A 16,371-nucleotide genomic window follows, 5' to 3' on the forward strand; every position below is an offset into this window, starting at 1 on the left:
CCCCTCCCCCCACTCTTTTTCACAGGGAAGATGGGACTATTGGCAGTGCTGGACGTTCTTACCAGAATGCCCTGTTGTAGCAAGCGCTCTATTACTGGGTAAACTCCTAACTCCACCTCTGGCTTCAGAGGGTACTGTGGGATTTTTGGAGCTATCCTACCATCTTTTACTTGTACAACTACCGGAGCTACGTTTGCCATTAATCCAGTGTCTTGTCCATCTTTAGTCCAAAGTGACTCTGGTATCTGAGATGTCATTTCTTCTACTTGGGAGGGAGGCCTATTTGTCATAATGGTATGTGACATTAATTTTGATGGGGAGTCTAACATGTTTCGCACTTCCTGAGCGTGATTCTCAGGTATGTCCAAGAATACACCTTCAGGAGTACAATAAATGACGCACCCCATTTTACACAGTAAGTCTCTACCCAGGAGATTAGTCGGTGCCGATGCAGCCAGCAAAAAGGAATGCTTGGTATGTAAAGGCCCAATTGTAATCTCGGCTGGTTTGCTAACAGGGTAATGCTGGACTACCCCCGTTACCCCTATGGCTGGAATTGTCTTACCAGTGGTTCTCATGCCCACTGTCGAATTTATCACTGATTTGGCCGCCCCTGTATCTACAAGAAAGTTTAATGATTTACCAGCTACATTGATTGCAATTTCTGGTTCACTTCCAAGGCTTGCAATCAATTTTACTGGCTGCAGATTACAGGTATGGCCACACCCCTATTGGGTATGGTGACCTCCCTGAATCCCGCTGGCAGCAACTACTTGTGATGGAGTTAATTGGGAGCTACCAGAGGCTTGCCAGTCTCTGTTCGGGGGATATCTTTTTGTTTCCCCTGCATGTGGCTCATAACTCCGTTTTTGCGGACCCTGATCCCAATGTCGTGTGTCGTGTCGTTGTCTAGGGGGTTGATAAGATTTCTGTATATTTCTCGATCTACAGTCTCGTGCAAAGTGTCCCTGTTTGTGACAAGAATAACATGTTACCACATTTGACTTACCCACAGGGTTTGGTGATATTAACACAGGCTGTTTTGTGGTCAAGGCCTGTATACTTACTGCCATTAACTTATCACCTTGTTGTTCCCTGTGTCTGGTGATATTCCGGTCGTGATCAATAGCAGCCTCTCTCAAAGTAGCCACAGACAGACCTCGCCAACATGGTTGTGTGGTCTGTACCCTAGTCTTTAATGACTCTTTTAAACCATCCATCAGTACCGATACTGCTACTTCTCGATGGTTTATGTTTGTTTTAATGTCCTCTATGCCTGTGTATTTTGCCATCTCTAATAATGCTCTGTGAAAATACTCTGTAGCTGTTTCTGACTCCTTTTGTTTAATGGAGAATATCTTGTTCCATTTAACTACCGCTGGGAAATACTCTTTTAACTGTAAGCTTATTCTTTTTACATTGTCTTTGTTGTACACTTCTGTAAGAGGTACATCCTGATCTAATCCACAGTCAGCTAAAAATTGAGTTGCGTCAACATTGGAGGGTAAACATGCTCTCAGCAATATCTGCCAGTCTTTGTTGTTGGGCTCTACCGTGTTACCTAGGTCTCTGATGTATTTTTGGCTGGCAACTAAGTCTTTTCTAGGGTCAGGGAATTCAGACACTATGGTCCTTAATTCCATTCGGGAAAATGGGCTATACATGGCAATGTTCCTAACAGGAGTGACTCCTGAAGTGTCTGTTTTCCCATTTGGAACTACTATTACCTTAACAGGATTAACTCTAACAACCTCATTCTGTGTAGATTCTACAGGCTGTGGTGAAATAGTTTCAGCATAGTGTATGGTGCCGTACTTACCCGTTGATACGACCTCACCTATCCCTCCGCTAGGGGCCTTTGTTACTAATCTCGGGGGTGGAGCTGTGCCTACTGTGGTCTCTGCTATGGTGGCTGCTAGAGAGAGCGCTGAAATTGTTGCCGATTCGTCCTCTTGATCACACTCCTGAGGAAAGTTCAAAACAGGGTACAACTTGCACGGGTTAATACTTGCATTGGTTAATTGGTTAACATTATCTTTAACATTTACACAGTTGCTAAGTGTTTGTGTGTTACACCTTAGTGCGTCATTCTCCGCAACCAATTTCTCTCCTGATATGTATGGTGGCGGTGGGGCCGTGGCTATCAGTTTCCTGATCGAGCCAGATCCCGCCGCCTGAGCCAATCCTCTCTGTATGTCACCCTCCTGTTGCCACAACTGCAAATAATCATAATGCTTGATTCGTCTCTTTGCTGATTTAATGAGACATATCCTTCTCCTTAAATTCGTTAACACTTCTGTGCTGAAGCTACCTACTCTTGGGAATTTCTCCCCGTCATGTACTGTCATTCTCTCCCATTCATCACATAAAGCTTCTGTGTGACTTCCGTACTTTTCACACATTACGTACCTTGCCGACCCGACTGGTCGGTTTATGGAATCAACCCGAACCGAGGTTGATCGCCCCCTTCCTGAACAACTGGCCCCCATAATTTGCAGGTGTTACGGACCCTTACAAAAAACCAAGATATTCACGATAGGTTGACGGTAAGGTTTACCGAGCACCTTACTCACTCTGCCCACGCCGACCAATACGACCTGATCACACCGATATGGTGCTGGCGTACTCGACCCAGGGCACCTATTTAACCTTTGTTTACTGGAACATGCGAGGGATATCCGCAGAACACTTACTCTTTCCAGTAAAGGTGAGGTTGTTGGATAATTCCTGAGTGACCAGCGAACTTCCCTTTGTAAAAATAAAAAATTACACAAATCACGTCAGAATGTACAAGTAGCGTTTATGACCTTCGTACACAAATAGTACCGGTCAGGTTTACTAATGCACACAATTACGTGCGGTACAATCGTTCAGCACATAAGCAACTAATCTTATGTACGGAGCGACCAGCGGAATCGAAAATTGCGGCTGCGAATTCCTTCAGCAAGAGCTTGTATGGCCTATATGGGTGTTGCACCAACCCTTTTAGGTGTTGTGCCTGTGGACTGTATAGCGGACTTCCTTGTCTGCTGTACCTGAACCTGCTGGTCTGCTATGACCTCCTGGTCTGTTACAGTATGACCTCCTGGTCTGCTATACTCTAATGCTCAATTTTTTTATGTTTAACCAAGGATGCCTCCCTAGCCACCGTGCATGTCACTTACACGTATGTACCTCACGAGAACTCGATGATTTCTTTTGGTTCAACCTCAAAATTGTATAAATGTATGTAAAAACACTCACTCACCACATGTACACTTTTGTTTCTATTTCTATTTCTGCGCAGAAATTTCTCTTTAGACCAGATGTGTTACAAATTAGGAGAAGGATCTGTTAATTTAAATTTCGAATATAAAATAGATTTGCGCTACTTATCGCCTGTTGCGTTATTTAAAAATCAACACTATCGTGTGACTTGAGTTACGTGGGCGTACCCAGACGCTCCGTTGCGTAATTTACGCTGCGTGCGTCGGCCTTTGCGTACGCGAGTCTCCCTTTGTTAGAGACACGTGTACACCAGTCTTTGTCCACCGTAACACAACTAACACGTTTTATCAATGTAGATGATCCTTGATCATCTACCGCACACCACGCCAATCTCACCTTTTACCTTTAGGTAGAGCTGTGTGTATTTCTATACCTTAACTGTATTACCTTTACTCTTTAACTATGAAATAGCGGCAAATCTCTCTTAGTACGTTTATCAATTATACAATGACAAACAGGAGAGTGATATATGAAAATACACGAATGAAAAGAAATGCAGATATGCGTGCGTGTGTACGCAAGACAGAAATAAACAGTTTTAAAAGGACACTATCGTTTTGTTCTTACCTCCGGTCCCGGATTCCTTCAGCACCCTTTACTAAGCGAAGCAGACGCTTATCCAAACAGCACTGCGAGGAATATGACCTCCCGCCCTTTGCTGCTGGATAATGTCTGCTGAAATTACCTAGTGCAGATATGTGAAGGACGGGCGAGCCGCCAATTGATAAAGCTGAATATTTATCTTATATAAAACCCTTTATGAGGTCTAAGAACACTGTACGCTATTTACGTATGGAGTACCGTAAGGGTACGCACGTTGCGTAACAATCGCTTAGCCGTAGTCGAGACGCTCAAGCGTCACGTTCGCTCACGGCCAAGAGATCACGGGCAGGCACGCTATTGGCTGCTGACTAACGTAATGATTCGCTATAGCGTAGCGGACGCTCGGGACCACGAGGAGATCACCAGCGGCGCTGAACGCTAACAATGTTAAACCTTTGTATCTAAACCATAAACAGTATATTATGCAGTAAAACCTTAGTGTAGAAATAGGGTGTAGATGCAACCTAGTATAACCTTATTAACTCAAAAGCTGTTTGAGCGCCACCGACACTCTGAGAATACTAAACACTATAAGAAATACACAGATATCTGGGCTTAGGGTCCAACGCCTAATAAATATATATTATGAATGATATACTTGCAAAAGAATTAACACAATACAAGTCATACACTACAATATAACATAGACTACCTAACCAGATAACTACACAGGAAATACAATACAATACAATTACGTGTTAAGGGAAAAATAAGAGAGAAAGAGGAGAAGAGAGAGAGAGAGAGAAATGGCCCACAATAACAGTAAGAACAATATGGTTGCGGAGAAACACTTACGCACAAGGGGAAACTATCGCATGCGCCTCTGGACATCCAGCTCCCGATTTTCAGCAATGATAACCGTTGAAGAGTGAGAGCTGGATGTGATCGGCTTGTCTATTTATGCCCCACACACAATACAATTCAATGGTCCCTACAATCTCATTGTTCATTGGACACAGGAATTCCTCCTCGCATTATAACAAAAGGTCATAGGTTGATTCATACAGGTGGGCCGTGACTATTTCCAACAGCTCAGGTGAGAGGGAAACTGGGTTTCCCGCCGCATGGATAAGTAAGTGCAAATACAGTAAATGTTCATAAACTTCTTATGTCCATAACTATTCGCACGAGCGACTAATCTGCTTCAAACCAACACCGGAATATTGCTAATTAAATACTCTTCCGATGGGTACTAAACACCACTGTATTACTCCTGTCTGTCCCTTCGTATCAAACAAAGAGGGATCTCTCTGTTCATGAACATTCTACATTACCCAAACTTTCAGAATCTATCAAAGGGACCATGAGCTACAAAATACATTATATAGTGAAAATATGTAACGATTGAGTCGCACGCTACGATCACATAAACTCTACCGTAAATACGCATACCGTGCGCCTGCGGGTGCCCGCGACTGTGAGTATGCGCACGTACGGGAGAGCGTACGCATGTGCAGCACGGACCTGTGTGAGGTGCAAATATGGTAGTGTGCATAGAGATATTTTTCTGACTTTGACATATGCATGGGCCCCCGCCATATTTTTACACAAACGCGGGACAGAAGCCCGCCGCTGAGGGGGTGGGGCTTCTTCCTCAGCACTCACCAGCGCCATGTTTTTTCTCCACAGCACCGCTGAGAGGAAGCTCCCCAGTCTCTCCCCTGCAGTTACACGGTAGAGGAGGGTAAAAAGAGAGGGGGAGGCACATAATTAGGCGCAAAAATCAATATAAAAAGCAGCTACTGGGTTAACATTAAGTTACTGTGTTATTCCTGGGTTAATAGCGCTGGGGTGTGTGCTGGCATACTCTCTCTCTGTCTCTCCAAAGGGCCTTATGGGAGAATTGTCTTCAGATGAGCATTCCCTGAGTGTGTGGTGTGTCGGTACGTGTGTTTCGACATGTCTGAGGTAAAAGGCTCCCCTAAGGAGGAGAGAGAGCAAATATGTGAGGGTGTCTCCGTCGACAACGCCAACACATGTTTTGGATATGTGTAATTAAGTGCTAAGGTGAATTTATTGCACAAAAGATTAGAGAACAGACAGGGAAGCTACCCATGTCTGTCCCTATGTCGCAGAGATCTTCAGAGTCTCTCAATGCTCACCGACGGCCCTGCCGGCTTCCCCCCACAAGAGGGAAACCGTGTTAACTACAATTCACAAATTGTATTTTCAACAGATGGTGGTCAAGGTTCCCCTCTTTCAACAAGGAGGGGATTATTATTCGACCATGTGGTAGTCCCAAAACCGGACGGTTCGGTCAGACCCATATTGAATTTAAAATCCCTGAACATATACCTGAAAAGGTTCAAGTTCAAGATGGAATCGCTAAGAGCGGTCATTGCAAGCCTGAAAGGGGGAGATTTTATGGTGACTCGGGACATAAAGGATGCATATCTTCATGTCCCCATTTATCCACCTCATCAGGCATACCTCAGAATTGCGGTACGGGATTGTCATTACCAATTTCAGATGTTGCCGTTTGGTCTCTCCACGGCCCCGAGAATGTTCACCAAGGTAATGGCGGAAATGATGGTGCTCCTGCGGAAGCAAGGTGTCACTATTATCACGTACTTGGACGATCTCATAAAAGCGAGATCAAGAGAGCAGTGGCTGAACAGCGTATCACTTTCTCTGGAAGTGTAACTGCAACACAGCTGGATTCTCTATATTCCAAAGTCGCAGTTGGTTCCTACAGCTCATCTGCCTCTCCTAGGCATGATCCTAGACACAGACCAGAAAACGGTTTATCTCCCGGTAGAGAGAGCTCAGGAGCTCGTGACACTGGTCAGGAATCTATTAAAACCAAAACAGGTGTCAGTGCATCACTGCACTCGAGTCCTTGGAAGAATGGTGGCATCATACTTCGGCAGGTTCTATGCGAGAACCTTCCAATGGGACTTACTGGACAAGTGGTCCGGATCACATCTTCAGATGCATCGGTTAATCACCCTATCCCCCAGGGCCAGGGTGTCTCCTGTGGTGGCTGCAGAGTGCTCACCTTCTCAAAGGTCGCAGATTCAGCATTCAGGACTGGGTCCTGGTGACCACGGATGCAAGCCCCGAGGGTGGGGGACAGTCACATAGGGAAGAAATTTCCAAGGGCTGTGGTCAAGTCAGGAGACTTGCCTTCACATCAACATCCTGGAACTAAGGGCCATATACACCGCCCTACGTCAGGCGGAGTCCCTGCTTCGCGACCAACCGGTTCTGATTCAGTCAGACAATATCACTGCAGTGGCTCATGTAAATCGCCAAGGCGGCACAAGGAGCAGGGTGGGGATGGTAGAAGCCACCAGAATTCTTTGCTGGACGGAGAATCACGTAAGAGCACTGTCAGCAGTGTTCATTCCGTGAGTGGACAACTGGGAAGCAGACCTCCTCAGCAGGCATGACCTCCACCTGGGAAAGTGGGGACTTCATCAAGAAGTCTTCACGCAGATTGCAAGGCGGTGGGAACTGCCACAGGTGGACATGATGGCATCCCGCCTAAACAAAAAGCTACAGAGGTATTGCGCCAGGTCAAGAGACCCTCAGGCGATAGCTGTAGATGCACTAGTGACACCGTGGGTGTTCCAGTCGATTTTATGTATTTCCTCCTCTTCCTCTCACACCAAAGGTGCTGAGAATCGTAAGAAAAAGAAGAGTGAGAATAATACTCATTGTTCCGGATTAGCCAAGAAGGATTTGGTATCCGGATCTGCAAGAAATGCTCACAGAGGACCCATGGCCTCTGCCTCTAAGAAAGGACTTGTTGCAACAGGGGCCCTGTCTGTTCCAAGACTTACCGCGGCTGCGTTTGATGGCATGGCGGTTGAACGCCGGATCCTAGCAGAAAAAGGCATTCCGGATGAGGTTATTCCTACGCTGATAAAGGCTAGGAAGGACGTGACGGCTAAACATTATCACCGTATATGGCGAAAATATGTTGCTTGGTGTGAGGCCAGGAATGCCCCTACGGAGGAATTCCAGCTGGGACGTTTTTTTTTCTTCACTTCCTACAGTCGGGAGTGACTTTGGGCCTGAAATTGGGTTCCATTAAGGTCCAGATTTCGGCACTATCCATTTTCTTTCAAAAAGAACTGGCTTCTCTTCCTGAAGTGCAGACGTTTGTAAAGGGAGTGCTGCATATTCAGCACCCTTTTGGGCCTCCAGTGGCACCTTGGGATCTTAACGTGGTGTTGAGTTTCCTGAAGTCACACTGTTTTGAGCCACTCAAAACCGTGGAGTTAAAATTTCTCACATGGAAGGTGGTCATGCTATTAGCCTTGGCTTCAGCTAGGCGTGTGTCAGAATTAGCGGCTTTGTCACATAAAATCCCCTATCTGGTTTTCCATATGCACAGGGCAGAATTGCGGACCCATTCACAATTTCTGCAAAAAGTGGTGTCATCCTTTCATATGAACCAACCTATTGTGGTGCCTGTGGCTACTCGTGACTTGGAGGATTCCGAGTTACTAGATGTGGTCAGGGCTTTGAAGGTTTATGTAGCCAGAACGGCTAGGGTCAGAAAAACAGACTCTTTGTTTATCCTGTATGCTTCCAACAAGCTTGGGGCGCCTGCTTCAAAGCAAACTATTGCTCGCTGGATCTGTAACACGATTCAGCAGGCTCATTCTGCGGCTGGGTCGCCGCTGCCTAAATCAGTTAAGGCCCATTCCACAAGGAAGGTGGGCTCTTCTTGGGCGGCTGCCCGAGGGGTCTCTGCATTACAGCTTTGCCGAGCGGCTACTTGGTCAGGTTCAAACACCTTTGCAAAGTTCTACAAATTTGATACCCTGGCTGAGGAGGACCTTGTGTTTGCTCATTCGGTGCTGCAGAGTCATCCGCACTCTTCCGCCCGGTTGGGAGCTTTAGTATAATCTCCATGGTCCTTACGGAGTCCCCAGCATCCTCTAGGACGTTAGAGAAAATAAGATTTTACTTACCAGTAAATCTACTTCTCGTAGTCCGTAGTGGATGCTGGGCGGACTTCTTCTGCAATGCTTGTATATAGTTATTGCTTAAATAAGGGTTATGTTGGTTGCATCAGGGTTGATCTGATGCTCCGTTGTTGTTCATACTGTTAACTGGGTAAGTTTATCACGAGTTATACGGTGTGATTGGTGTGGCTGGTATGAGTCTTGCCCTGGATTCCAAAATCCTTTCCTTGTACTGTCAGCTCTTCCGGGCACAGTTTCTCTAACTGAGGTCTGGAGGAGGGACATAGAGGGAGGAGCCAGAGCACACCAGTATCCAAATTCTTTCTTAAAGTGCCCTGTCTCCTGCGGAGCCCGTCTATTCCCCATGGTCCTTACGGAGTCCCCAGAATCCACTACGGACTACGAGAAATAGATTTACCGGTAAGTAAAATCTTATTATATACACACTACTAGTGTCAAATATAAAAAATAAAATTTCTCATATGTCCTAGAGGATGCTGGGGTCACATCAAGAACCATGGGGTATAGACGGGATCCGCAGGAGACATGGGCACTTTAAGACTTTCAAAGGGGTGTGAACTGGCTCCTCCCTCTTTGCCCCTCCTCCAGACTTCAGTTTAGAATTGTGCCCAGGGAGACTGGATGCACTCTGAGGAGCTCTACTGAGTTTCTCTGAAAAGACTTATGTTAGGTTTTTTTATTTTCAGGGAGAACTGCTGGCAACAGTCTCCCTGCTTCATGGGACTTAGGGGAGAGAAGTTAGACCTACTTCTAGTGAGTTTAAAGGCTCTGCTTCTTGGCTACAGGACACCATTAGCTCCTGAGGGTCTGATCGCTAGGTACGCCTAGATGCTCCTTCCCAGAGCCGGCCGTCACCCCCCTTGCAGAGCCAGAAGTCAGACAGGTGAGTAGAAGAAGCAAAGAACACTTCAGTGACGGCTTCTGAGGTGCCGCACAGCGATCGCGCTGCGCACCATGTTCCCACACAGCGGCACTACAGGGTGCAAAGCGCGAGGGGGGCGCCCTGGGCAGCATATAAACCTCTATATGACACTGGCAACAAGGGACATAGTGCCAGGGCACTGTCCTAACCCCCGCCAGTATAAAAGTTTTGAAAAAATAGCGGGACTGAAGTGTGCAATTACATGGGCGGAGCTTAGCTCACACAGCCCAGCGCCATTTTCTCTACACAGGCTACAGAGACGCTGGTCCTTCCTCTCACACTGCTGCATAAATATCAGAGTGAAAAATGGGGGGGGGGGGGGGGGCGCACAGTCAATTTGGTGCAATATATGTTGATTATAAAAGCGCTGCAGGTCTGGGGCATTATTTAGTGTTTTCAGAACCGTTGGTGAAGCGCAGGGTTGTGAGCTGGCAAACTCCCTCTGTGTCTCTCTGACAGACTTTAGGTGGGTCTGTCCCCTATATGCCCAGTGTGTCTGTGAGTGGTGAATACACGTGTGTCGGCATGTCTGAGGCGGAGTGCTCTTCCCAGGAGGAGGCTGTATTAGGGGCACAAACGGCTGTGGGAGTGAACCTGTCGGCACCGCCGACTCCTGATTGGGTTAATGTGTTGAATGCTAATGTGGCTCTTATTAATAAGAGATTGGATAAAACAGAGTCTCAGAACCAGGCATGGAAGAAATCTGTGGAGGATGTATTGTTACATGTCCGGACCCCTCGGGGTCACAAAAAAGATAATTTGCCCAGTTGGCAGACACGGATACCGACACGGACTCTGACTCCAGTGTCGACTATAGTGATACCAGATTAGATCCGAAATTAGCAAAGAGCATTCGGTACATGATTGTGGCGATAAAAGACGTATTACATATCTCGGAGGACCCTCTTGTTCCTGACAAGAGGGTCTGTATGTATAAGGGGAAGAAGCCTGATGTAACATTTCCTCCCTCTCATGAACTGAACACTCTATTTGAAAAGGTTTGGGAAAATCCTGACCAAAAAAATTTGATTCCCAAAAGGATTCTGGTGGCGTATCCGTTTCCCTCTGGGGATAGGGAAAAGTGGGAGTCACCACCCATTGTGGACAAGGCTCTATCACGGCTGTCCAAAAAGGTGGCTCTTCCGTCCCCTGACACGGCAGCCCTTAAGGTTCCAGCGGATCGTAGGCAAGAAACTACATTGAAATCCATTTATGTCACCACAGGTATGCTGCTCAGGCCAGCCATTGCATCTGCATGGGTGAGTAGTGCTATCGAAAAATGGGCAGATTACTTGTCATCTGATATAGATACCCTGGATAGGGACAGCGTTCTCTTGACACTAGGTCATATCAGGGACGCTGCAGCATACCTAAAGTAAGCTGCAAGGGATATTGGCCTTTTGGGTGCAAAGGCCAATGCCATGGCAGTCTCAGCTAGACGAGCATTGTGGATTCATCAATGGAATGCTGATGCTGACTCTTAAGAAAAATATGGAGTCTCTGCAGTATAAAGGTGGTGTCTTGTTTGGTGATGGCCTTGCCGATTTGGTATCTACGGCTACCGCGGGTTAGTCGTCCTTTTTACCTTATGTTCCTGCACAACAAAAGAAAACACACCACTATCAGATGCAGTCCTTTCGGCCCAATAAATACAAGAAAGGCAGAGGTTCTTCTTTCCTTGCTACTAGAGGAAGGGGGAAAGGAAAAAAGTCACCGGTAGTGGAAGGGTCCCAGGAGCAGAAGTCCTCCCCGTCTTCTGCCAAATCGACTGCATGATGCTGGGATTCCTCTGCGGGAGTCCGCACTGGTGGGAGCGCATCTCAAACTCTTCAGTCAGTTCTGGGTTCGTTCGGTCCTGGACCCATGGGTTTTGGAAATAGTATCCCAGGGGTACAAACTAGAGTTTCAAGATGTTCCCCCTCGCCGATTTTTCAAATTGGCCTTACCAGCTTCTCTTCCGGACACGGAGATTGTACGCGAAGCAATACAAAAGTTGTGTCTAAATCAGGTCATTATCAAGGTTCCCCCGTCACAACAGGGAGAAGGATTTTATTCGAGCCTGTTCGTGGTCCCGAAGCCGGACGGCTTGGTCAGACCAATCCTGAATCTAAAATCCCTCAATTTCTACCTAAGAAAATTAAAATTCAAGATGGAATTTCTCCGGGCGGTGATCTCCACTCTGGAGCAAGGGGATTTTATGGTGTCGGTCGACATAAAGGATGCCTACTTGCACGTTCCCATTTATCCTCCGCATCAGGCTTACCTGAGGTTTGCAGTTCAGGATTGTCATTACCAATTTCAGATGCTGCCGTTTGGTCTGTCCATGGAGGGTTTTCACCAAGGTTATGGCGCAAATGATGGTTCTCCTGCGCAAGCAGGGAGTCACAATTATCCTGTACTTGGACAATCTCCTGATAAAGGCGAGATCCAGAGACCAGTTACTGCAGAACATTACGCTCTCCCTGACCGTTCTGCAACAACATAGGCCCTCATTCCGAGTTGTTCGCTCGGTAATTTTCTTCGCATCGCAGCGATTTTCCGCTAATTGCGCATGCGCAATGTTCGCACTGCGACTGCGCCAAATAAATTTGCTATGCAGTTAGGTATTTTACTCACTGCATTACGAGGTTTTTTCTTCGTTCTGGTGATTGTAGTGTGATTGACAGGAAGTGGGTGTTTCTGGGCGGAAACTGGCCGTTTTATGGGTGTGTGCGAAAAAACGCTACCGTTCTGGGAAAAACGCGGGAGTGGCTGGAGTAACGGAGGAGTGTCTGGGCGAACGCTGGGTGTGTTTGTGACGTCAAACCAGGAACGACAAGCACTGAACTGATCGCAGATGCCGAGTAAGTGTGGAGCTACTCAGAAACTGCTAAGAAGTGTCTATTCGCAATTTTGCTAATCTTTTGTTCGCAATTTTGATAAGCTAAGATTCACTCCCAGTAGGCGGCGGCTTAGCGTGTGCAAAGCTGCTAAAAACAGCTTGCGAGCGAACAACTCGGAATGAGGGCCATGGTTGGCTCCTAAACTTGCCGAAATTACAGTTGGTGCTGACGACGCGGCTGTCGTTTTTGGGAATGATTCTGGACACAGAATTACAGAGAGTTTTTCTTCCAATGGAAAAAGCTCTGGAAATTCAGAACCTGGTCAAACAAATTCTGAAACCGACAAGTGTGTCAGTCCATCAATGCACTCGGTTACTGGGGAAAATGGTGGCGGACTACGAGGCCATTCAGTTTGGCAGATTCCATGCCAGAGTGTTTCAGTGGGACCTTTTGGACAAGTGGTACGGATCCCACCTGCACATGCACCAAAGAATAATCCTGTCTTCCAAGACCAGAATCTCACTCCTGTGGTGGCTGAACAGCTCTCACCTACTAGAGGGGCGCAGGTTCGGGATCCAGGACTGGATCCTGGTAACCACGGATGCGAGTTTCCGAGGCTGGGGGGCAGTCACACTTCCAGGGAAGATGGTCAAGCCAAGAAACTTGTCTACACATAGACGTTCTGGAGTTAAAGGGCCATTTACAACTGCGTTCTTCAAGCAGAACATCTTCTGTGCAATCTGCCCGTCCTGATTCAATCGGACAATATAACAGCAGTAGCGTACATAAACCGCCAGGGAAGAACAAAAAGCAGAGTGGCGATGGCAGAGGCCACAAAAGATCTCCGTTGGGCGGAAAGACATACAAGCGCTCTGTCAGCGATCTTCATTCCAGGAGTGGACAACTGGGAAGCAGGCTTCCTCAGCAGACACGATTTTCATCCAGGGGAGTGGGGTCTTCATCAAGAGGTCTTCACAGAAGTGACAAGTCATTGGGGAATTCCTCAAACAGACATGATGGCGTCTCGTCTCAAAAAGAAACTGCAGAGATATTGTTCCAGGTCGAGGGACCCTCAAGCAATAGCAGTGGATGCACTAGTAACACCATGGGTGTTTCAGTCGGTGTATGTATTCCCTCTGCTTTCTCTCATTCCAAAAGTGCTAAAGATCATAAGAAGAACAAAGGTTCAGGCGATCATCATTGTTCCAGATTGGCCAAGGAGGGCTTGGTATCCAGATCTTCAGGAATTACTCATAGAAGATCCCTGGCCTCTTACTCTACGAGAGGATCTGTTACAGCAGGGGCTGTGCGTGTATCAAGACTTACCGCTGCTACGTTTGACGGCTTGGCGTCCCTTTGTGTCCCCAGTGGCTCCATGGGATCTTACCGTGGTGTTGCAGTTCCTTCAATCACATTGGTTTGAACCTTTGCAGAAGGTAGAGTTGAAATTCGTCACTTGGAAAGTGGTCATGTTGTTGGCCTTGGCATCCGTGAGGCGGGTGTCTGAATTAGCGGCTTTGTCTCACAAGAGCCCCTATTTGATTTTACATGAGGATAGAGCGGAGTTGAGGACTCGTCAGCAATTTCTGCCGAAAGTGGTTTCATCATTCCACATGAACCAACCTATTGTGGTGCCAGTGGCTACTGGCGCCTTAGTGGAATCGAAGTCTCTCGATGTAGTCAGAGCTTTGAAAATTTATGTCGCCAGAACGGCTCAGATTAGGAAAACGGAGGCTCTGTTTGTCCTGTTTGCTCCCAACAAGATTGGGGCTCCTGCTTCCAAGCAGACTATTGCGCGCTGGATCTGTAATACGATTCAGCATGCCCATTCTACGGCTGGATTACCGTTACCGAATTCGGTGAAGGCCCATTCTACCAGGAAAGTGGGTTCGTCCTGGGTGGCTGCCCGGGGGGTCTCGGCATTACAACTTTGCCAAGCAGCTACTTGGTCGGGTTCAAATACCTTTGCGAAGTTTTACAAGTTTGATTCCCTGGCTGAGGAAGACCTCATGTTTGATCAATCGGTGCTGCAGAGTCGTTCGCACTCTCCCGCCCGTTCTAGAGCTTTGGTATAACCCCATGGTTCTTGATGTGACCCCAGCATCCTCTAGGACGTATGAGAAAATAGGATTTTAATAACTACCAGTAAATCCTTTTCTCTTAGTCCGTAGAGGATGCTAGGCGTCCGTCCCAGTGCGTACTTTATCTGCAGTGATTAGTTGTGGTTACACACATGTTGTGTTACGTTTATAGTCAGCCTGTTGCTGATATTGTTCATGCCATTGACTTGCGTTGTGTTAAATGCCATGTTGTACGGCGTGCTTGAGGTATGAGCTGGTATGTATCTCACCTTAGTTAAAAATTAAATCCTTTTCCTCAAAATGTACGTCTCCCTGGGCACAGTTCCTATAACTGGAGTCTTTTTGTGTATATGTGTGTGTTTGATGTGTGTATGCTGTTTGTGTGTGTATATATGATGTGTGTTTCTGTGTGTGCGTATATACTGTGTGTGTATGCTTTGTGTGTGTATATGCTGTGTATTTGTGTGTGTTTGCATCGCCGCTCTGCTTTTTGTCGTCGTCGTTCTCCCCCCCCCCCCCCCCCCCCATGAAAATCCTGCGTTTGCCCCTGATGTAAATAAATATATATTTTAAAAAAATTCATAATTTATGTTGCAGCTATAATATAGGTAAAAGAATAGGTATATTGTGTACGGTAATATATATATATATATATATATATATATATATATCTCATGTATATATATCTCATGTATTTTATGGTATTTGTATTGATATATACAGTGGTTCTCAAGGTAATGGGGCAGTTTGTTCATAGCAATTTGTAAATGAAGTTATGATGCTTGTGACAAGTTGTCAGCTGCCATAATGAACTTACTATGGCAGTTGTAGTGGGTTCCTTGCACTGGCCACCGTGCACCGCTGTGGTGATAGCCTGCAGGGTGGCAAAGCGGGTCCTCAACAATCCGCGTGCCGCTGGAGAAATAGCCTGAAGGGTGGGAAGGACGGGTCCCTTGCTCTGATCTCAGCGCTGACCGTGAGACCTGAGTCAAAGGGGACACTGATTGGCAACTGTGGGGAAGAGGAGTCGAGGAGTTTCCTGTTCAGCGCGAGCCTATGGTTTACAAAGATAAAAGGGTCTCACCAGCACTGATAGGGAGACTGGCGATCCCTCGGTGAGTGCTCAGCCACTGGTTGCTACCCGCTGCTTAAGAGCTGTAACACCAGCGGGTATAGCACTAGGGCTGTAGCCGGCACCAAGCAGCTTCAAGTGCATGGGCGCATAATTAGATGGCGCTGTTGAAATCCCTCCTGCTACTGCTCGCCTGCTGTAAACATTGAGCAAGCGTGTAGGAGTTGGAAACTGCTTACTGGTATGCATGCCTAAAGGTGGAGTCATTCAAACCTCAGCAGCTGCCTCTCGAATTTGCTGTAAACATTGAGAGAGTGGCTGGGGCTGATGACATTACCCATTATTGCACAGGAATAGAAGCTGGGCACATCATAAAGGGTATCTCTACCTCCTGCTGCTGCTCGCTTGCTGTAAACATTTAGGAGGAGAATAGAGAGAGCCTTAGATGTTAATGCCTGTATGGTGGGTCTACTGCATGCCGAAAGTCAGAAGTGTTCCAGTGTAGAGTGACAGTGGTGCTGGGTAAAGGAAGAAGGTTGAGGGAGAGGCAGCAGTACTCAAGAGAGTCCAGATAGTCGTTGGATGGGTGAGAATTGAAAACTTACACTCGCCTACAACACTTACACCCCTTTCACACTGCACAAATAACCCGGTATCGACCCGA

This window comes from Pseudophryne corroboree, chromosome 2, assembly GCF_028390025.1.
Source record: "Pseudophryne corroboree isolate aPseCor3 chromosome 2, aPseCor3.hap2, whole genome shotgun sequence".
NCBI lineage: Eukaryota > Metazoa > Chordata > Amphibia > Anura > Myobatrachidae > Pseudophryne > Pseudophryne corroboree.